The sequence below is a fragment of the Mesocricetus auratus genome, unplaced genomic scaffold (assembly GCF_017639785.1).
Source record: "Mesocricetus auratus isolate SY011 unplaced genomic scaffold, BCM_Maur_2.0 Super-Scaffold_4256, whole genome shotgun sequence".
Classification (NCBI taxonomy): Eukaryota; Metazoa; Chordata; class Mammalia; order Rodentia; family Cricetidae; genus Mesocricetus; species Mesocricetus auratus.
The window spans coordinates 21,045,712-21,069,052 of NW_024429182.1; the positions used below are offsets into that span (position 1 = coordinate 21,045,712).

Sequence of the window (23,341 nt, forward strand, 5' to 3'; positions counted from 1 at the left end):
GTGTGCATGTGTGTCTGAGTATACAGGCACGGAGGCCAGTGAACAACTTTTGAGTGAGTTCTCTCCTTCCACAGTGGGTTCTGGGGATTGAACTTAGTTTCCCAGGCTTGTGTGGCACGGACTTCTGTGCACTTAGCCACCTTGCAGGCCTAAGTAAGAGGTCTGAGCTTTTATGTGACATTCCTGAATTTTAATTTCAGGCTCGGAGTAGCAGGTGCAGTGTTGTGTCTCTGCAGGTTAAATGGTCTCTTGCTTTCAGCTTGTGACCCTGTTGCAGATGATCTCTGGAGCTTCTTGTGTCGAGATCCTGTCACTGTTGTGGGAGCCATTTCCATGTGTGAACTGAAGTCTATTGTGGGAAATGGGGCTGAGCCAGAGATTTAGGCTGGATGAGAAGCGGAAGGGCTTTGGATCTGCGTGGGGTGCCTGTTGAGATGAGTCGGGTTGAGATGAGCCTCCAGGGGTAAGGCCTCCTGTGGTTTACTCATGGTGTTTTATGTGTTGCTTTAGGAATTGGCATCCATTGAAAGAATCTGCAAGCCTCTCTCTGCCCAGAGCTCCAGGACCAATGTGTCTTCCTACCACCTTAAACCACTGGTGAGTAAGTGTTTGTGCTTTTCTCCTCCTCTTGCGGTGAAGAGACGTATTGACTATGCACTGTGATTTGCAGATAACGATGTTCATCTCTTCTCCATAGAAGAAAGGCTATAGGTGGTGTGGTGCTATGATAAAACACCATGACCAAAGCAACTTCTAGAAGGGAGGGATCATTTGGGCTTATACTTCAAGAGGAATAAGAGGACATCATGGCAAAGAATTGTGGCAGCAGATGGCAGACATGGTTGCAGGAACGACTAAGAACTCCCATCCCTAACCATAAGTAGCAGGAAACAGAGCAGGAAACTTCAAAGCCTGCCAGCAGTGACATGCTTCCTGTGGCAAGGCCATACTTCCTAACCCTGTTCACACATGTCACCAACTGGGGACCAAGTATTTGAATATTGGAACCTATGGGGTATATTCTCACCCAAACCTCCACAGCTGAGTTTAGGCATATCTAGGTTCTTCCACTTTTACATTAGAATCCAAAATAATTGTGTGGTTTCTGGGGGTTCCAAACAGGAAAGTTTATCCTTTTTTGTTTACACTGCAGGACTGCTTGCTTTGAAGACTGAAGGAGATAATTTTTGTGACAATACTTTAAAGACAGTGAGGTGTTGGGCAGTTACACTGTAATACGGTGGGGTTTTGAGATGCCTTGTAGCTCTCTTCTTTCTCACACACCTTATTCCTTTAAGTGTCTTTTTTAAGCTACCCAGATGTTGGAAGAAATAGCTGCTGTGCCCAGATCACTGCAGTCCTGGGCTGGGTTGAGGCCTTCCTGCCTTTGCATTGTGATGTTCATGTCCACCTTCCCCTGCTAGACCCACAGGGCTCTAAAGTCTGTTGTGTCTGAGTTAACTAGCACATTAAAATGAGATAACTAGACAGTGCCCTCACGTGTGTACAGGTTGGTAATGTGGGTTTTAAATACTCGTTCTCTGAGACCCCCAGGGTGGTTCTTTAAGATATTTGCGTTTTCTTTTCTTTCTAAATTATTACTACCAGTCTGACTCTGTTTTATTTTCACTATATGTTTTCTTTCCTGTTTTGGTTTTTCGAGTCAGGTTTTTCTGTGCAATAGCACTAGCTGTCCTGGAACTTGATCTGTATATCAGGCTGGCCTGCAAATTATACAGATCCACCTGCCTCTGACTCCTGGGTATTGGGATTAAAGGCATGCACCACCACACTTGGCTATATTTTCTTTTTTTAATGCTCTTTTCTTTCCTTTTTTAATTGAATATATTTTTTCCACACAATATGTTCTTATGATAGTTTCCCCTCTTCCAACTTCTTCCAGGTCTTCCCCACTCACCCAAAACCTTACCACACCATTAGAAAACAATCAGGCATCTAAGAAATAATAAAGCAACAACAACAAAAAAATCAAGCCAGAATAGGAACATCAGCAACAAAAAAGAGCCAGAGGAAAAGCACCAGAAAGATAAACAGATGTAGAGACAAACACATTCACACACACAGAAATCCTATAAAGACTCAAAGTTGAAAACTATATTTATAAGCAAATGACAAAAACCTTCCAAAAATATCATTGAGTTCCCTTTGGACTGGCCATCTACTGATGGGCATGGGGCCTGCCCTTAAGTGTGGTTTGTATACCCAGTGAGACTCAATTAGAAGCAACTAATTTTTCCTTCGTATAGCTCTGGTTTATTTTTGGGGGGGGGGTTGTTGTTTGTCTTTTTCCAAGGTAAATAGATTGTATTCCACTAATATTATTATTAGTATTCCACTAATATTGTGAAATAATAGTATTTCACAATTACCTTCATGTTTATTTGTGATTAAATTGTTTCATGCTCCACAGTGTTCTTTGGGAGAAACTTGTTCATCGTAGCAGGCAAATGTCCTGCCTCCATAGCAACTGCAAGAAGTAGAACCTTCTTGTGTTCAGTGCTCAAATAGGAATGGTTGCACTTGGTGTGGTGGTGGAGCAGCAGGACGGCGGCCAGTGTGGCTGAACTTGTGTACGGGCTATGATAAAGAGTTGGCGTTTTACTGGAGAAGTCTGATGTGCTCTTGTACTTTAAAATCATTCTTTGGGATCCTGAAAATAGAAATGAGGGCAAGAGGTCTCATAGGGTAACTTTTGGGAGACCTTTGTCACTTACCTCTCCCTAGCACACCCTGGAGGTGGAGGTATGATGGCCTTCATAGAGTCAACGTCACAGACTCTGGGCGGCCAGTGGCAGAACAGACTCGTGTTTATTGCAGGGTTAGGCAGACCTTTATACCCCCTCCCAGGACCTAGGTGGTGGAGTCATCTGGAATGCAGTGTTGTCTCTCCTTCATTGGCTGAGGCTATCTGATGTCATGGCGTCATCAGTCTCTGGACTCCTCTGCAGGCTCCCGATTTACTCAAGGGGAAGTTACAAATGCGCATGCTCAGAGGAAGTTGCCACTGCTCAGCTATTACTAGCTTCAGACCTCCTCAGTTGTCAGGCTAGGGGTAGAGGTGTGGCCTGGACCACACAGTGATGCTAGTTAAGTGGTCAGGTTCAGATTATGATTTTGAAAGATAGGAGTCTGCAGTTCAGTGTGGGATATGAACCAAGAGAAGAGTCAAAGCTAAGCTGCAATTTTTGACTGGGTAAATGACGTCACTATTTACTGAGATGGAGAACAAAGAGGGACCCTAAAGATTTGGTTTCAAGGTTGGTGGTGTAGTTCTGTTGATAGAGTGCTTAGCTGACATGCACAAAACTCTGGATTTGATTCCTCAGCTCCACGGAAACTTAATCCCAGCATTCGGGGTGGAGGTAAAAGGACATAAATTCAGCTGCATAGTGGGTTTGAGGCCAGTCTGGACTATACAACCCTCAGAAAAACGTTTTGTTTGAGCCTTATTAGTTTTTGAGATGCCCATTTATCATTCTCATAGAGATATAAGGTTCCCCGAGGCTGGAAATAGTATCTGTGAGACTCATCTAATCTAGACAGTATTTAAAGCTAAAACTGGATGAGACCATTTAGAGAGAGAAAGAAGATGTTAGGATTTTGACAGAGGAAAAAAAAAAAAGACAAAGGGTGGATTTCCTGGATAAAAACCCAAGAAGTAAATCAAGGGTTAGTGAGATGGTTCAGAGTGTCAAGGCACTTGGTGCCAAGCTTGACAACCGGAGATCAGTTTTCAGGACCCACATGGTGGGAGGAGAGAACCAATTCCCCTCCAGTTGTCCTCTGTCTACTTACACTGTGACACGTGCATACACATGTGCATGTGCATATGTGTACTAAGGAAGTGTAATGAAATTTTAAAAGAATAAACAAAGGATACATGAAAGAAATATGGTATGATTCCACTTGGCGTAACTAGGAACTGTGCAAATGAGATAAAGATATGAAACTCATAACAACCTCACCTTATATAAAAAGTTAAAACATTGTGATTTCTCTAAATCAAGAAAATTCATTCTAGATTTGCACAATTTAAAATCTGGCCTGCTGAGAGAGTTTATAAGCTGCATTTGCATACTCGGCACATGACTGCCTTTGGTTGGCAAGCAAGCAAGACCAACATTCCTTGCCAATAACCTGTAAATTGCATTGTTCTTTATATGGGCTGGAGTTTTGACCAGCTGTTTTTGTGGCTGACTTTAATTCACTGCTCATACACTTCAGGTTTCTTTCACCCCACGATTATATTATCCAAGAGTGATAAACTGAAGCCCCACTGAGTGTAAAACATGTCTGAAAATTAGCTAGTTCTCACAGAAAGATGTGATAAAATTCTATGGAGAGGAGCGGGAGGGGTGTCTCAGTAGTTAAGAAAATGTACTCTTCTTGCAGAGGGTCAGAGTTTGGCTCCCAGAACTCACATTAGGAGGTTCAAAACTGCTTGTAAGTCCAGTGCCAAGGGGATTTGATACCTCTGGCCTCTTAACCCACCCCCACACATGCACATATCTGCACACAGACACACCTGTGTAGGTGGATTTTTCTGTCTCGCCTGCCAGCTCCCAAATAACCACATGGAGATGTCTTATTAATTATGAAGACTTGGCTGATAGCTTAGGCTGTTACTATCTCTTAAATTAACCCATTTTTTATCAGTCTATTTTTTTGTCTCATGGCTTTATTACCTTTACTCTGTACTGCACATGCTGCTTCCCCTGAGTCCTGGCGTCTCCCCGAGACTGCCTTTCCTCTTCCCAGCATTTGCTCTGCCCCCCAAATCTTGGCTAGCTGTTGGCCATTTAGTTTTTTGTTAAGTCAATCACAATGAAATACCTTCGCACAGTGTATACATGATTGTCAATGAATCATTTAAAAAATTTAATGAAGAAGGGTAAAAGGCAGCATGCTTCATATGACCACAGTAACATTTAGTGCATCCTCAAAATATGAAACAAATGTTCTAACATAAAAAGCAGAATAGATATAACTGCAGTGTGTGTATGTGGAGTTTATATGTCATCTGCATCCCTCAAGCACCAGGGACTCATGGGAGAGAGCCAGTTTCGAATCTCATACATTTTCATCTTATTTCTGAGATTCTGGTGTGAAATGCAGCTTCTTTGTGCTAGTTTCATTAACCATTTCCTGTGAATCGCCCACAAGCTTCCTTAAGATCTCACTGGACTCTTTACCCATTTTAGGCTAGCTGTACATTTTCTTTGTCTTTCTCCAGCTCTTGTGGATCTTGCTTGTCCCTTTTTTCCCAATACGTGTTTTAAAGCCTGTATATTTCCTCCCTCTGCCTTCAGAATAGGACTATCCATAACCCCAAGGCTACTGAAGATCTCCAAGATTTCCTTCCTCAAGTCAACCTGGTCTACTCAGGCCTGTGTGGAAAAGATGCCTGACTAGAAACCCTTTGAGAACAGGGTGATAAGCAGCATTCCACAAGTGGCTGATTCAATCCCAGACACATGACTTGTTGGGCATGTGCTTGAAGATGCCAGGATTTCCGTTGTGTCTGGTAGATAAGATGGCCTGGCCTGGCTGGTAGAAACACTTGCTGTGTAAGCTTCGCAACCTGAGCTTGATCCCTGGAACCCACTCAAAGATGGAAGGAGAGAAGAACTTACAGTTTTCTGTAGGCAGACTTTTCTGTCCTGCCTATTGCTCTACAAATAAACACACAGAGACTTAAAATTAATTATAAATGCTGGGCCGAGAGCTTAAGTTTGTTTTTCACTAGCTTTTATAACTTAAAGTAACCCATTTCTATTCATCTATGTGTTGCCCTGAGGCTCATTTCTCTCATGTACAAACTTTCCATTCTCCTTGCTCTGTGCCTCATTGTTTCTCCTCTGACTCTGCCTTTCTTCTTCCCAGCATTCTCTCTGCCCCCCAAATCCTGTCTAGTCATTAACCAATCAGCTTTTTAATAACAATGAGAGCAACATGCCTTCACATTGTACAAAAGGATTATTCCACGCGCTGGTCCATATATAATAAATATATGTATATATCATGTACATATAAAATAATAATCTAAAAATATATTTTAAAGTGCCATGTTCCTCAGTTTGGGGGTGGGAGAGGCCTAGAGCTTCAGACTTCAGACCATTTCCTGATGAGCATGCTTGTGGGGAGGGCAGTGGTGTGGGGAGGGGATTGGACTTTTCACTGTTCCTTTGTACTTCATGTTCTTCATATTACTTATTACTCCTAAACAGGGCCACGGTAGACTCCCTTTTGATTTTAATTATTTAATAGGTTTTAAATTCTTTTATCTCTTGGTCTGTAATTGTTCTTGTTCAATTTATCTTAATTTAAGTCATTGCCTGTTCACAGTGCCCATTGCCTTTTTTTTGTCTTCAAGTTTATTACTGATCTACCACAAGGGTTCATAACTTGCATTTCAAAGTTTTGTATGCATGGGGATAGTTAGTCAGGCCAGTTTCTTCCCTTCTTCTGTTCCTGATTTCTGAAAAGATATAAGGGTTTTTCTGGTAAACATTTTTTTTCACTGCTTTAGGCAAATAAGTGCTTTAGGTGTGGTTTAGTTGCCATGAGCTGGCTCACAGATAAAGCCATTTCAACTGAACTTTGCCACACCTTTTAGAGCAAAATCTTAAAAAAAATTTTTTTAAGTAGGTTTACTTATTTTATTTTGTATGCTTGAGTGTTTTTCCACAATGTATGTCTGTGCGCCATGTACCTGTGTAGGTCAGAAAGGGCAGCAGGTTCCCTGGAGCTGGGTGGTTATGAGGTATCCCGTAGGTGCTGGGAATCGAATCTAGGTCCTCTCAAGAACATCAAGTGTAGAGTGAAATCTTACTGCCACTGTAAAACAGAACTTGAGATCTGGAATCTCAAAAGGTGGAGAATGATAGAAGATGGTACTTGACAGTGTCCTCTGGCCTTCATGTACCTGTTTGTGCACACATCTATACACACACATGTGGGCATAATAGACTCATACACTCACACAATATCTGCCATCATAGGAAAGTTTTCAAAATTTAGTTTGCATAAGTTGATGCAAAAACACAAGAGCCGTGAGAGTAGAGGTAGAACTTGGTGTCTGGAACCCATCTTTCCGATCCCCCTCCTGCTGTTGGCAGTGTGTGCTGTTGGGCAGTTTCTGCAGCTTCATTGTCTAGAAGTATTTCTCAGGGCTGCAACTTTATTCTGTTACCAGAGATTTGTAAGTTTGTTTTCTGGCCAAAACTCAGTTTGTGCTGCATTGACATTATTAGATATTGATGTTTTTCTAAGAGATTTACACATTTGATTTTACACTTTTTAAACAAGTGGGAAATTATGTCACATTTGCTGGCCATGTGTAGAAACAAGATATTTTCTCCTCTGTTCCATCTAGTGACTATTGGAACTACAAATAAAAAAGTATTTCCTGAATTTGTTTTTCTTTCCTGGTTTGGGATAATAAGCATTAGGCTGTCACTAGAACAAGGAGATTGACATTATGTCCTGTGATTACGGCCAGTACCGAATCATCCTGATTGTTCTGGGGACTGATTAAGCATCAACTGATGCTGACAGGACAGTAGTGTCCTCATTCTGTGGTCCTCTTGTCAATAGAGATGATTCACTCAGTGCTTCTCTCAAACACCGTGTCTCTGCTCTGCTCATCATAGCTTGGTTAAGTATAAAGTAATTTCTGTAGAGGTGTGATTAAAAAATAAATGAACTTTTTTTGCTTGTCAAGTTAACTTCCAATGTTGTGATTGATTAGGTGTTGGTTCTTGGACCTTTCTGGGAGGGTCAAGAACCCCTTTAAGGTGTGTATGTACGTATATGATCTGCATATAGAACCCTTGTACATTTCCGGGGGTGACACTCTCTGCTGAGTTATGCTTAGTCACACACAGTTCTAAATGTAGCCACTTCTGGATGGCTCTGAGTGGCAGGCACCCACTCTAAGATTGCTTTCTGATTAGATGGAGCTGTGCTGAAGGCAGCCTAGTTTCAGTGCAATTTGTAGCTTCCAGAACTGTTCCGATATGGACTCACAGCCGGAAATGCTGTCTTATGTAAGTTGCTGTTGTAGAGACACCGTTGACATTTTTATTCTCTGACAGCCAAATTCTCCCTTCCTTCCCCTGCCTCAGGTTCATTTATTCCCTCTTCAGTCTCTTCGCTAGCCAAGGGCAGGGGGAGTTCTTTTTTTATGCATATATTTTACAGCACATTGAGAGATCAGTCAACAAAATCCATGGCTCTAGACACTGTGTTGTTCCCTGGGATTGTCATCTTTATAGCATGTTGTCCTCCATGGCATTGCAAGCTAGATGTCCACAAGCAGCCTAAAGGTTTTGAAATGGAGGCCAAAATGTTGTCAGAAATTTTCACAAAGTTTGGCTTTTAGTTGATTTGGAAAAGCAAGAACATCTATCAGTGTGATGCTGAATTCTTACGTGGTTATTATTATTTGCTGCTGTCTCTGATTCAATTTTGGGTGACCTGTTCTGATCTCCCTGGCTTGGGTTTTGTAACCCCTGACTTAACGTTTTGTCTCAAATCCTATAGAGAAAAATTAAGGGATCTTTAGGGTCAACAAAACCTTTTGTTTCCCCTGCTTTCAAACTTGAGAAAGTTGGTTTAAAACAATAGGAGCAAAACAGTTGGAGTAGTTAGGCAAGTTGTATGCTTCTTTTTCTTCTTCAAAGAGATCCAAAAGGAAAGGAAAAAAGAAAGCAATAATGTAAGAATTTTTAGTATTCTTTAGAAACGTGAAGCCATTATATTAGTTTTGAAGCACAATGAACTCAGTATAATTTGATTTGCTCATATAGTTACCATGCTGGAAAAATTTATACACATTTTCTAATTATATTGTTTGCTCTTAAGTATTCTTAGCATTCTCTTTTATATAATAAACTGCTGAACTTGAAACGGCTGACCATGTCCTAAGGCATTTTTCTCTTTTATAATATTCAGACAAACAGAAGACAGAACAGTAGAAGTGGCTACCTCTTTAATGTTGTAACTTTATTTATATTTGAAATGCCCTTGTATGTGTTTATGGGATAAAGAGTGATATGTGTAATAATCAGGATCCAGAGGATTCTGTTATTTCAGGTTTGTGTGTGTGTGTGTGTGTGTGTGTGTGTGTGTGTGTTGGGAGCATTCAAAATCTTTTCTTCTGGGTGCTTTGAAAATAATTGTTGTCAACTGTAATTATTCTACTGTTAAAGAGCATTAGAACTTACCCTTTTATCCAACTGCGTCTAATACCTGTTGATGCTACCAACATTTTAATTTCATTGTATGCTCTGTCTGTCATCCATCTATCTCTCTGTTGCAGTGCCAGGGTGTTAAGAGAGAAGCTTTTTCTTGAGAGGAGCCTTCCCGCCCGCCTGGTTCCAGATCCGCATCAGTCCCAAATAAACACACAGGAGGCTATATTCATTATGAAGCTGTTGGCCTTGCTTGTTTCTTACTGGCTAGCTCTGACTTAAGTAATTACCCCATAATTGTGAATCTAAGTATGTCTCTTACCGGAGAATAGTTCCGGGCTCCTACCCCATGGCGTTACATCTCGAACTCTTGTGTTTCTCCTTCCCAGAGTCCTCCTGGACTCCTAGTCCCTCCTATCTAGGTTTCCTATTGGCTCAACAGTACTTTATTGACAAATGCACAGGACTTCCCCCAACACCAGGGATTGAACCCAGGGCCTCATACGTGCTATGCAAACACCATACCACTGAGCTAAGTCCCAGCCCCTGCTAAGACTTTAACAAGACATAGTATTTAGTATTTGGCAACATTTTACTTTCTACAATGTTTAGTAAATAACAGAAAAGGAAGTTCACAACCCTAAGGAAAGACAATAGATGTAGCCTAAAACTTAAATGACCATGTAGACAACCCAAATAATTTATATTTTATGAGTTGTCCTCATCAAGAGTTTTTTGTTTCTTCTGTGCCTTTTCCCTCCCGCTTGGTCCTTACAAACCCTTGAACACTAAATCATAGCTAGGTGAAAACAACATCTTAGCCCTTTCCATTTTTAGCTCTTAGTTTGGGGGTTAGAGCTCACCAGACTCTTGGTATGCTGGGCAGGGTATAGAGTGACTGGAACCCTCACCTTGGGTATGTGAGGCCCTGACTTATACCTGTCCTGGAAACACCAGCCCTCCCTTTGCATGTGTATATGCTCTACTTCTGATAGATAGTTCAAAAGGCCTGTTTGTTCCTGTGGAGCACCCACTTAGGGATAGGGGTAAGTTCTGGAAAACTTGAGGTTCTAGTTGTTTGAGAAGCTTAGCCTAAAACTTAAATGACCGTGTAGACAACCCAAATCATTTATATGAGTTTAAGATTTAAAAGAGCAGAGTCTTGGTGGAAGGTCCCTAATCCCTCATGTATTCTGCATGGCTACCTGTAGTACTCACAAGGAAGAACTAAGTAGTGAGTTCCATTCCATCAACTCATGATGTAGCCTTTTAGTAATTCTCAAGGGGGGAAATTCTGTGGCAGATGGTGCAGGAGTGAGCCACACAGAAGGGCTTTTAGCTCTCTGACATTATGGGTAGGTCTACAGTGCTACATGCTCACCCATATTCATGGTTCTCATGAGACTTGGACCACCTAGTTCTTGAATGTAGGATGATAATTTTATTTCTTTGTGACAGATTCATAGTCAGTTGTATATTGTCTCTTGGCTATGGTAAGACAAAAGTCTTACTCTGGATATCAACAACAAAATGATAAAGAGGCTTTAACAGAACCAATTTAAATGTAATAGAACATATTCAACAGCCCATAGTGAAGTGGGCTGTTAAGGGTAGGCTTGTGTTACCAGTCATGGGCTGAGTACTAAAAATATTGGAAAACACACACACACACACACACACACACACTATGGCTTGGGCAATAGCTCAGTGAAAATGTGAGTTCTATAGAAAAATCGAGCTTAACTAGAAGTTTCACCTCTACTGATTAATAGTCGTGGTACTCTGTACAAGACTGGAGAAGAAAGATAGTCATCAATATCACCCAGTGACAAATCCTGTGACTTATAACAGTGACTGACCTGCAAGATATTGATGGGATAGTGGTATGAATATTATAGAAGAAACCAATCATTTTTTGATTGGACTTAAGGTTCACTCCATGAAATAGAATCCGTACTTGGCACTGTTACAGTGCTCAGGAAACTGAGACTATATAGGTCATGGGCTTAGGGGAAAACCTACTATTATTAGATGATTGGAGTATGTATAGTGTATATACTAAAGAACATAGCAATAAAATGACTAATAATGACATACTGATATATCAGTAGACCAGTGCCTTGCTCAGCCCACACGAGAGAATCTTCTTCCTGTAGTAGATGGGAATTTACACAGAGACCCATAACTGGACAGTGTGTAGAGAGTGAGAGACTTTGGAGCCATCATTTGTAAATGGGATATCTTTATCAGGGATGTGTGTGGAAGATGGGGCGGACAGATTGTGAGAACCAGAGGTAATGGGTGCTTCTAGGGAAATGATATCTTCCAGACACAACAGAACTAATGCACATATGGACTCACAATGACTGGTAGCATACACAGGGCCTGCAGATTCAAGCTAGATGGGATCCCATACTAAGAGGTGGAAATAGACACAGGGTTCCACCCTTAACCAAGAAGCTATTTAAAACTGATACCCACTGGCAAAGGGAAACTCAGTTTTCACCAGTGGAGTCTCACTGGGTATGTCAACCACACTTTAGGGCAGGCCCCATGCCCAGGAGTAGTTGGCTAACACAAAATGAACTCAATAGTATTTTTGTGAAGTTTTAATTTCATTTTGCTTTGTTTTGATTTTTTTGCTTTGTCGGACTTTTGCTTGTTTTGATTTTCATTTTTGTGGAGTTGTGCATGTGTGTTTCTTAGATTTTGTTTTTATTATTTTCTTTTCTTGAAAGAGAGAAAGAGCATAAAGATGGATGGGTAGGGAGGTGAAGGATCTGGGAGGAATTGGGGGAGGGGGAAACATGATAAAAATATTATGAAAAAATTTCTTCAATTAAAAAATGATTGCTGAGTTTTATCCCCCAAAACCTGTGGGCTAGTCGGGTGGTGGTAGCACATGCCTTTAATCCCAGCACTCAGGAGGCAGAAGCAATTGGATCTCTGTGAGTTCGAAGCCAGCCTGGTCTACAGAGTTCTTGGACAGGCTCCAAAGAAATACAGAGAAACCCTGTCTCGACAAAACCAAAACACCAAAAAAAAAAAAATCTGGGCATGATGACATGTGCTTATGACCCTTGGGAAGGTAGAGACAGCTGGTTTCCACATACATACACATACTACATTCACACAAAACTCATAGTATATTATATGTAAAACATATCTTTGTGTGTGTTTTGTACTAAGTGTATTATGTTAGTTTTAGAAAATCATTTGCAAAGTAATACACTAAAATGACTCAATACCACTTGGATTAATTTAATGGAGCAAACAAGAGGCCATTAATCAAAGCTTGCAAAGGCCTTGCTGTTGTGTTTTAGAAAGGATCTGCTTGGCAGAATTCTAGGCTCACCACCCAGTGATGCTGTGTGTCTTTCAACTCTGTAGATGGCTTCTTCACACCAAAAGTGTTGATTTATTTACTTGCTTATTGAGCCAGCATTTACAGATCAGCAAGAAGTATTTGCATGCCTCTTAAGTGTGCTGGTCTTAGAGCCTAGTCCACGTGTGGGAAACAGCATTTGTTGACTTAAGTTTCTGTCTTTGCTTATTTGGTTGATTTTGTCTTTACTTTTTGAGTCTTTTGTATGCTAGGCTGATAGACACCCTACCATGTAGCCAAAGATTCCCTTCAATTCCTGACCCTCCGCCTAGGCAAGAACCACCATGTTTGTATTTTTCTGTTTTATAACAAGCATCCCTGCTTTTCCCAGCTCTTGTAAACAGAGGCACCTGTGGCTTTGTCTGGACCATTTAGGAAGAAACATGGGCCACGTGGGCAGAGCCAGAATATTGCTGTGAAATTTTTGCTGGTCAGTTATTCCCAAGAACAGAGGAAGCAGGGACTGTCTTCTGAGCCTGAAAGTGGGTAGGTGGGAGGTGGTTGTGTCATTGAGGAAGATGGAAACTATTTGGAACAGCTGATGTGGGTAGCCACCATGAGCTGCATAAGAGCTGAAAACACGCCTTCTGGGAGCCTGAGAGGAAGCCACCACATTGGCAGGTGCTGCTCAGGAAGTCAACCGAAACTTAGGAACTTAGTCCAGATCTGGGGACAAGGGCTGGGAAAGTGCTGTGCTGTTGGTGTAGGTAGATCTGGTGTGAGAGCTGTTTCTGTCCTGAGAGGTGCCTGTTTAGGGGGCTGTTGAGGTGAGCAGCAGGTGGTGTGAGGGCTGAGTAAATGATGAGCTACAGCTCTTTCCAGCGTGGCACATAAGGCCCTTGCTCTCTTAGGTCTCCTATCATCAGCCATGCCATGTTGGCCATTCTTGAGTTCTCTGGGACATTCTGATCCTTTTTGCCTTTCTTTAGCCTGATACTTTCCCAGATGAGCTCTTCTGGGCCCCCTTTTCTTCTCCTCCTTTGGCCTACTTAGCTCCTACTTGACGTCTTGGTTAGGCGTCGTTCCTGGGAACTTGTTGACAACTGCTTCTTGCTCTGCTCCCTGCTAACAGTCTTTCGCCCTGTGCATACACAGGTGCTTTGCCCAGGCCTGTTTTTGCCTCCTGTGTTTGTGGCTTGGAAGGCTCCTTGGGTGTTAAGACTGTCCATGTTCCTAGCAGAGCCTGGCACATGGTGTTTGGTATGTGTTTGCTCGGTGGATGTGTGTTTCACTGCAGTATTGGTAGTAAAGTGAGTGTTAGAGCTACAAGGAAACGGCGGGATTAGTGAATCTAACTTAGTCCCTCTATTAATCTTGTGCATCTGTGTGCATCTCTGTGTGAGAATGTGTACATGAGCTCAAGGGTAGAAGAGAGTTGGATTGCTTGGAGCTGGACATAGATGCTGAGAATCAAAATCAGGTCCTCTGCAAGAGCAGCATAAGCTCTTACCCACGGAGCCATCTTTCCAGACCCATAGCTCATTCATTTTATAGTTTGCAGTGACCTACATCTCACAGCTTGTTCCAGGCAGGCAAGGACTCAAATTCCCCTCCTCATGTTCCCAATGCACCATGCCAAGATGGTGGCAAGCGAGTTTGTATGTGAAGATGGCAGTCTTCTGCCTCTGCTCAGTGCATGACAACAACTGCTGAGTGTCATAAAGTTTAAGTTTTCTCCTAGGGAGGGAAACAGTGTCCTGACAACACTAAGAGCTTTTCCTCTGCACAGTGCCAGGCTTACAACAGCCCTTACCTCACTGTTTCCCCTTCCCTTTCCGGGTTTGTCCTGCTTTATCTCGGGACAGGGTGAGTAGCAGCAACTGTTGCTAAGTAAATAGACAGCTTGCTCATTCGGGGTTCGTGGTGTCAGATATTCAGCGCCTTTGCATTCACCTGTCCTGGCTGTTCTCACTGCCACTCTAAAATGCACTGACTTGGCATGTGCCAAAGAACGGCACACATTGGATGCTTCACCAACAGCACGTAGGATAAGGGAAGCATTAATCAAGGAGGCAGCAGGACATTTTTGTTAGTGAAAAAAGTGAATCTGTTCCTTCCTAGACCCACCCTTGGATATGGGATGCAAAGGGGGTGTCTGGAAATGCCTGCTTGCATATTTTTCGACTCAAAGCTTATTGTGAAGCTTCTGGACAAAGTGACTTTACCATGTCTGTCTAGGGTGAATCTTCAGCCTGACTAAGGACAGGGAGTGGCTCCTTCCTTTACTTCCTGGCCATGGATGATACAGTTTTGTGTGGTTGATTCCAAATTACCATGGCTCACGTGAGCTCCCCATCACTGTTGACTCCAAGTACTGAGGATTAGTGCTGAGTTGACTGTTGGAGGTGACATGATTTTGAACTTTTGGGTTCCTTTGGTAACTAACCAAATAGTGGATGGCTATAATTGCTTGTTTTAGGGGAAAGTACTCTGGAGACCAGAGGCTTTAGGCTTTTTGCCCTTTTTTTGGGTTTGGTTGTTGAGATAGGGTCTCATACTGTGGCCCAGGCTTACTGAAGACTTCAGTCCTCCTGCCTCAGCTTCACTGAGTCCTAGGATTGTGGTGGCCACCTTCCTTTTGCTTCTTAGGGAGTTCTGCCGCTTTGTATCCCCCAGCCATTTCTGTATGCATTTCCTTTTTGCCTCTTTTCTTTTTTTAAAGTAAGCACTACACAATGTACCTTTTAGCTTGTAGGATTTAGAAACCCCGTGTCTTGGAAGAAGTCCAGTGTCTTCGGTCTTAGGGATTTCTGAAGCCACTTTGGGCCTTGTTGGCTTCCAGCCACATGGGAGCGTCCGATCCACCCTGGGCTGGTCCTGAGTTCCAGGCGTTGAGCTGGAAGTGCATCAGCCAAGGATTTGGGCTGAGTCAAGAAGGATTTTGATTCTCTGCTTGGCTTATTTTCTCCAGGAACGTCCAAGGAAAAAATAACTCCAAAGATGCCTGTCTGACGAGCTAAGAGGTTCAGCCAGGCATTTCCATTCAGGGATTGTAGCTTGTCAGTCACAGGTCACTGGGTGAGCAGTGTGTCACCAAACTTAAATTGCTTCTGACATTCCCTTTCCTCTCCTGCCCACAAGAACCCCTGTACTGGCTAGTTCCAAGAATGACTGTCTGAAATCTTGAGACAGACCAGAGAGCATTGGTTCTAACAGGACTCAAAACATAGGAACTTGCTAGGCTGTGACGGCTGTTCTAGGGGCAGCCGTCCTTGGGTCCCAGACTGTAGCCCTCTTCCAGGCATGAGTTAATTTTTTCATGTGGTAATAGGGAACTGTGGTTATAGATAGGACAATTGGAGGGCAAGACTATCCTTAGAACTGTGTGCTGAAGTGACTGACTCTGTGGGGCATAAGGATCTCAGTGCATCTAAGGCATTACCATTCCCTCCAGTAAGCCAGTGGTCCTCGAAAATGCTCCTGTCTCCCATATTCTCCTGTTACATGTAGGCTTTATTTATCTTTAATTTTTACCATATTAGGTTTAATTCATTTAAAAACCTGTGAATATCTTTTACAGTCCAATAGTAGCAGGTCTTAACAGGGTAGTTAAGACCCTCATTTGGTCATCTCTAGATACATATTGTTTATCAAAATGTACAGGACAGGGCTAAATTCAGGTGCCTGCAGAAAAACGGTGACATTTAGGGACTGGTGGCTTAGCTGTTTTGTATAAGTCCACTGGATTACTGACAGTTCTTTCATCATGTTCACAGGGAGATTGTAGAGCTCTGTTAAAGACAGGGTCAAGTGACATTATTCTCATCTGAACCATTGGTCCAATAAATCTAATCTTAAAAGACAACTAATTAGCTCCGTACTCGTTCATAGTGAACATGTGTCAGTTCATGGCAAACTGTGTTTGCTTTTCTTACATATTCATTTATTTAATTTTCTACGTTAGAACTTTTTTTGGCTACTGATGTGGCTTCTTGGTATACTTCTAGAACCTTCTTTCAACACCATTCTCCACCCTTGGGGTTTTTGAAGGATTATTGACAGTGATTCATCAATGGCAGTTGTGTCTTTTTTTTTTTTTTTACTGTCAAGGGTCTGATGGACCTGAGCCTGAAAGCCTGCCATTCATTCCTAAGGCAGCCATGGCTGTCCTCCCTCCACACCTGTCTTCTGCCTCAGTTGCCCTGATGGGTTTTCCCTTTCAGAAAGATCCTTCTTGTAGCTTGAGGACCTAGGAATAGCACGGCAGGTTTTGCTTGTCACATTACATGTACCACTTCAGCAGACATGTTGCCGTTTTGCCTTTCTTCTTGCCAAGAGAAGAACATTAAATCTGTGTGTGTGGGGGGGGCTGGGGAGATAGCTTAGCTGGTACAGTGCTTATGAGAGCCTGAGCTCCAGCCCCAGGGCCTACATAAAAACTCAGGCAGTGGCTCATTCTTGTGATCCTAGCACTGGAGAAGCAGAGACGGATCTCCTGGGCTTGCTGACTAGCCAACCTCACCTGTTGGGTGAGATCCAAGCGAGTGAGAGACCCTGTCTTTAAAAACCAAAACAGAGGGTGGCTCCTGGGGGCCAACAGCCAACGCTGTCCCCTGGGGTCCACTTGCAGTCGCTATCTCCTGCAGGTTACCTCACCGTTTTAACTCATCCAGGGCCTTATCTATTGAGTGCACTTTGCTCAGCTTCCACTCTGTTCCCTTCATTGTGGCCCAGGCAGAAATAGAACATTCCAGTGTTAGGAGTGCTTTGTAGCCTTTGAAAGGACTTTTCCAGAGTTCTGCTGCTCTTAGCTTCCCAACCCTCTCTGAACTGAAGGGTTTTGCTCTGAGCTCAGATAAACTTTGAGTTCCCTATCTTCCCAGAGCTTAGCGTCTGACTCTCTCTGCCCTCCAGTTTTGAGGCTGGCTTTCTGGGCTGCCTGGTACAGCAGGGCAGGGCAGAGGTAACAGCTCTCTTAGTATTCAGCCCTGCTGACCACCCGGAACTTTTCCTCACACCCTTACTCCCCAGACGACCTGTCCCTTAGGATTCCCACCCAGGGCTGGGCTGGGCTGGGCTGGTTCGGGCTGGTTCACTGACAGCCTTACTGTGGTTGAATGTTCATGAAGCATGTGGGCCTCTCCCTAAACCGAGGCCCAGGCCTAGGGCTTCTGAATCCCCAGGTCACAAGCCAAAGGAAAGAACAGGCTAGGGATGGGCCGCTAGAATGCTCAGGAGCTTGAGTGGGAAGTGGAGTGTGTGTGGAAAGAAGGAGAGGGAGGCTGGAAAAATCTGTGGTGACCCTGAAGACCCTCAGCCCCACAATCCAGGCACTGGTTTACTGTTCTACTCCTTGGTACCCATTTTATTTTGGAATCACTAAGTCCAAAGAGAAGCTCTGAGCTGGCCTAATAGAGAAAAGAAGTTCAACTCTATTGTTACAGATCTGGAATCATTAAGACTCCCAGGACTATTCAAACTGATCTCTTTACTGTCTATGGAAAAGGATTTAAAGAGGCAAATCACAGTGAGGGATGTTTGATTTAAGGGAAGATTTTAAAAGAGCCCACTTTAGGAATGTGCATTTGCATACAAACAATGAGAATGCTAATTAAAATGATTCTCACATAGTCATTTTAGCAGTGTGGAGACTGCTGCTTGGCAACACACACAGTGGAAGTGAGCTCTTTGAAAACCATCTTGTTCCATAAGTCTAATCAACTAAGACATATTGTGGGGCTTTTATCTGCAAGGCACTGTGTGTGTGTGTGTGTGTGTGTGTGTGTGTGTGTGTGTGTGTGTGTGTGTGTGTGTGTGTGTGGGGCAGCCAGGAGTATCAAACCAAATACTTGCCTTCTAGGGTGGGACGTGACACTATAGGAAGTCCCAAGTAGAACCTGTGAGTTGAAAAGTTGGTAGGAATGAATAAATAAGAGAAATGTCCCACCTGCTAAGACAGGCCACACCTGTTCACAGTGCTTTAGAAATTTCTAGCATTTCTGCCCTTACAACATTTCCCCCTCCAAACTGACTTGTCTAATTCCCCTTGGAAGCCATAGCCCAGCATTTAAAGTGTTTCTGTCATCATCCTTCAGCTATCACTGGGCACCTGCTATTTTCAGCTGGTTTGGCCTTTGGCCCAGGGAGTGTGGGAAGGGCTGATTTAGCCTATAAGTAAGGTGAAAACCCCTGTAGCTCCTGGAGGAACCTGCTACCTTTATCTTTAAAAAAGTGTTTTCAGAATGTCAAGTCTGGATTTTAGCTGCTGCAAAGTAGAATTTGTGGATTGAAGTCTGCTCACTGGTCAAGAGCCCATGATTTGTTGTCACGTGGATTGGATTTCAAATCCTGGCCACTTGCCAGCTTTATGATTTTCCTCATTTGTGAACTGGGATTGATGTAAGGGTAATCATAGTATGATGATGATGATGTTGATGGTAGGCTGCACAGTGTAAGTGTACAGTAGCATATACCCCGGAGCTAGACTGCTCAAGTTCAAATTCCATTAGGTATGTAACCCAGAAAAGTTGCTAAGCCTCTCTGGGCCTTAGTTTACCTGTGAAAAGGAGTGAATACCACAGGTACCTTTACCAGAGGGTTGTTAAAAGTGAGAATTATAAAGTGCTCCATGCCTGTTGTGACAAAACATTTAATAATCATTAAACACACATACACACATATGCACACACACACACACACACACACACACACACACACACACACGGGGGGGAGTTTTGGTTTTCAGAACTCCAGGTTTGACCTGGGCAAGTATTAGCCCAACTCCTTTAGCCTCTTTGTGTTTTTGTTGTTGAATAGGGAGATAGCCCCTGTTCTGATGGGTTAGAAAAGTTTCCTGAAGGAACTGTGGCTAGTAAATATCAGAGCTGGGGCCTGAACCCATGTAGTGGCTGCAGGCGGCTGGCTGTACATGAAAATGCTAAGCTTTTCATACACGAAGTATGCTGGTGAAGAGCCTCCTCTTGTGCACCACCCCTCCTGCCCCACTTGCCTGTGCTCTTATCTGTGGTGCTGTTGCTGTCTGGTGTCCCTGTCAGCTGTGACTTGGAGCCTATGCCCTCTAATGGTGTCTCTAGGGATACCAAGGTAACTAGCTGTTCGGCCTTAGTGCCTCTTCTCTGGCTGGACTTGCTTTGGAGACCAAAAGAGTCTATTGTATTGTGAGACCTGACTCCAGGTATCACATCCTTCCGGGGAAAGGCTAATTGGAAGGGTCCTTCATCCCCTGCCATCATGCTTGGGTTGAAGCTCTGAGAAACTTAGGAAATCAGTGTGTTGAGGAATAAAAAAAACAAAACTAAACAACAACAAAACAGCTTTAACACATTTGCTCATTTCTTGTCACTTAGACATCTTTAAGAAATGGTCGTGTTTGCTGACAAATAGACACTTTTAAAAATGCCGTAACATAATGTATTAAAATACAGACACTCTCCTATATGAGTGCTGAAAGGTGCTTCAGTACTCAAGTCCTATTTTGGGCCTCTGGAATTTAATTCCTTCCTGTTGCCAGCTGAACCTGATGTATTAGATGAAAATATATTCCTATCTTCAAACGTGGACAGCGGGACATTCTGTCCTCCGAATTTTAGTGTTTGACTTGGGTGTTGCAGGAAACTTGGCACCCTCCCTCTTCAAAATAATAAACAGACATGATGTAGCCTCGTGTTTCATCTGATGGGCTTAGATGCTATTGCCTCATAAAGGCTGATTCATAGACAAATGGGAACTAATTATAGTAGCTTAAAAATAATACCCTGTTTAAATTTGGCAAGGCAAGATGCCGTGCGTGTTTTGCAGGACATGAGAGAGTCTGTTTCTTTGGTGTCATGAAGGTGACATACACGTTTCTATTTCAGCTGCTCGGTGGTTGTGCTGGTTCATTAACTGCCATCTTCAATTAAAATTTTTAGGGATCTCTAGCACACCCTGTATGCACAAACAATGATGTGCCTCCTGCTATAGTCTTGTTAGCTGTCCACCACATTTATTTACTTTCTTTCTTTGTCTGTGTTGGGGAATCTAACTCAGGACTTTGTACATGTTAGGCAAGTGTTCTATCACTGGGCTATATCCTTAGCCCTGTTGATGACATCCCAATGAAACAGTATTTTGTTTGAAGAAGGCAAGTGTTTGTTAGTTTTTTCAGTTCTAAATATTCAGAATCTGTCTATGAAACTGCAGGAAATTGTTTACTTCATTATGGAAAGTTTAAAGGATATTTTAAAGCATGCTTTAAAATTTGGATTTATTATTCTGTGTGCATGTGTGTGGGCTTGAGTGTGTATATGTGCACCACGTGTGTGCAGGTGCCCTCAGAGATCTGGAGCAGTCACCCAGTCCCTTGGGACTGGGGTTATAGGCAGTTGTGAGCCCCTGAGCCTGGAGCCTCCGCAAGAGCAGCCTTCAGCTGCTGAGCCACCTCTCCAAAGGGTTTTACCACAGGTTACTCCGTCACTTCGACTTGACTTTTCCCACCTTACTGTAAATTAATTTTACTTTGATTTAATTTTCATTAAGTAAATAGATGGTATGTGATCATATACAAAAATTAAAAATTAAAAGATACCCACAGAAATATAAATCTTCTGCACTTCCTGTATTTGGGCAGAGCTCTCCTCACAGGTTGTGTGGGATACCACTTCCTTGCATTCTGTCCTAGAGATGTCTTTTGTGTTCAGAAGTACATGTGTGTTTCCCTACACAGATGCTATCACACCCTCTACTGTATTTTTAACTTTGGTTTTTTTTTTCTTTTAATCCATGATCTTGGAGATCCATCCATTTGACAAGTTTCATAGTCTCCGAAAACTAGCTGTTTTTAAAAGTAGATGTGAGATGTGTGATAATACACAGGCAATTGCTGACTGTTTTAATCTTTTACTTGTGAAGCCATGCATGGTATCGTGTGAAAATTGGTGTTCACCCACTGTTTTGGTGCTATAGGCAGAACTCTAGAACTCAGGGGCATGAGTTGAAATACTCCTTTCTCCTGTTACTGTTGCACTATATGGTTTTAGCCAGTTAATCTTTTTGTGCCTCAGCTTCCCATTGATAAGGAGATATTTATCTTATTGTCAGGATGTGATGGTTAAAAACACTAGTCCCTATTGAACGCTCAGCCCTAAATGGTATGTCTATATTAACCTTGCCTCTCCAAGGCTCTGGAACATTGATAACGAGGGGGTGGAAAGAATATGAGCCAAATGGGGTTGGGGGTAGTACTGTGAAATGTGTCCTCTTGATATGTCATGCCTATTGTACCCATATATAGCTGTGGTTACTGCCGTAAGATCAAACCAGCACCACCAGTCATTCTAGTAAGCAAGGTTAATTGCATTCATGGATAAAAACAAACCTCCCAAAAGCAACAACAATAAAAAAATCCAAACCAACACCCTAAACAAAATAGCAGAGAACATGAAGTAGGAAGGGGGATGTATTTGGGGTGCTTGGATGAAGTGAGATGGAGGAGTTAGGATCTATATGATAAAGATGCATTGTTTACATGTATGAAATTGTCAAAGGATAAATAAAAGATATTCTATTACAAATAAACGGAATCTTATTTGTCTTTGTAAAACTGATAGTCTAGTGCTGGGCATATGGATAGATGTAGGAACACAAGTGGCCTATGGAGAACGCAACCTCTGTATGTTTCTGAACTGACCTCAGTGACTTTTAGATGTAACACAGTATTGGGTCTGTGGGTTATATGTGTCTTAGATTTACTCAGATCCCATGTTCGTCTTCTCCCATCTCCTGCTGAATTTGTGTAACATCCTAAAGGAGAAAAATGAAGATGGTGTTTCAAGTCATCAGACTCATGGGTTCATACTCCTCAAATGCATCTCTAATAAATGATTTCCCCACATTATGACTAAGTCAGAGCCTTAGAATACTCAGATGTTTATATTTAGGCATGTGTGAGTATATATGAGTCAGCATTTGTTGAGTGATTTCGGCATGTTTAAGGTTCCAAATTGAATCTTTAGAAATGTCTGATTCAGTTGTCTTTGGCAGCAATAGTTCAAGGGTCTTTTGTCTTACGGCAACAAAGATCATTCCTTTTTGGATTCATGATGAGCTGCAGCTAAAATCCCCTTGCTGAGGTTTGTTAGGCATTTGACCTGAGGGAATCACTTAAGCTTCAGGGGCTTGGTTCTCCCTTTACAGACGGGATGACAATGACAGAAGACAGATGAAGGACTTGACAGTGTGTGTCACAGAGCCGGTGCTCAAAGACCACCTGTTCTTCCCTGTCGCCGTCTCCTCTCTTTACCTCTGCCTCAATCTCTTTGGAGTCACCTCCTCAACTTTAGCCTCTTATGCTGCATTCAGTTCCGTTCTCTTCCTGCCGCACGCCCTGGGTGCTTCCGTGCTTTAATCTGGGGTGGTAGTGGTGACAACAGCCACAACAGTTGTCACTTGCATCGTACCAGTTTCTGCTCTACTAGAGAATCAACCAAAGTTTAATGAGTGCCTTTCAGTGAGTGACGAGAGGGAGGCGTAGCCTCTCCTATGCCAGTCAAGCCAGCATTAGTTCTCTGTGAGCAGTGGCTAGCAGCAGGACTGTCCAAGTGGAATGGGACATGGTGCCTTGTGGTAGCCTTTGGTGTTCTTTAGAGAGGACTTTTAGCTCTGGTTGTGCCTTTGAGGAATTTGATGATGCCACATCCATGGAAACCCCTATGCTAGTATTTTGCTGTTGGAGGAGAGTGGTACCAAGGAAATAACTTCATCAGTGCTCCATTAGAACTTGTGATAGGTCATTTTGACTTTG

The 23,341-nt window shown here is 42.7% G+C and overlaps 1 protein-coding gene across 50 annotated transcripts in view; it reads left to right on the top strand.

The window, feature by feature from the left end:
- Nucleotides 1–23,341, top strand: part of Sorbs1 (sorbin and SH3 domain containing 1) — a 224,215-nt gene that overhangs the window by 61,019 nt on the left and 139,855 nt on the right. For all 50 annotated transcript variants that reach the window (XM_040744733.1, XM_040744762.1, XM_040744828.1 and 47 more), the window contains exon 2: nt 511–597. The gene's annotated coding sequence lies outside the window, so the exon portion shown is untranslated. The remainder of the gene's footprint in view (nt 1–510; nt 598–23,341) is intronic.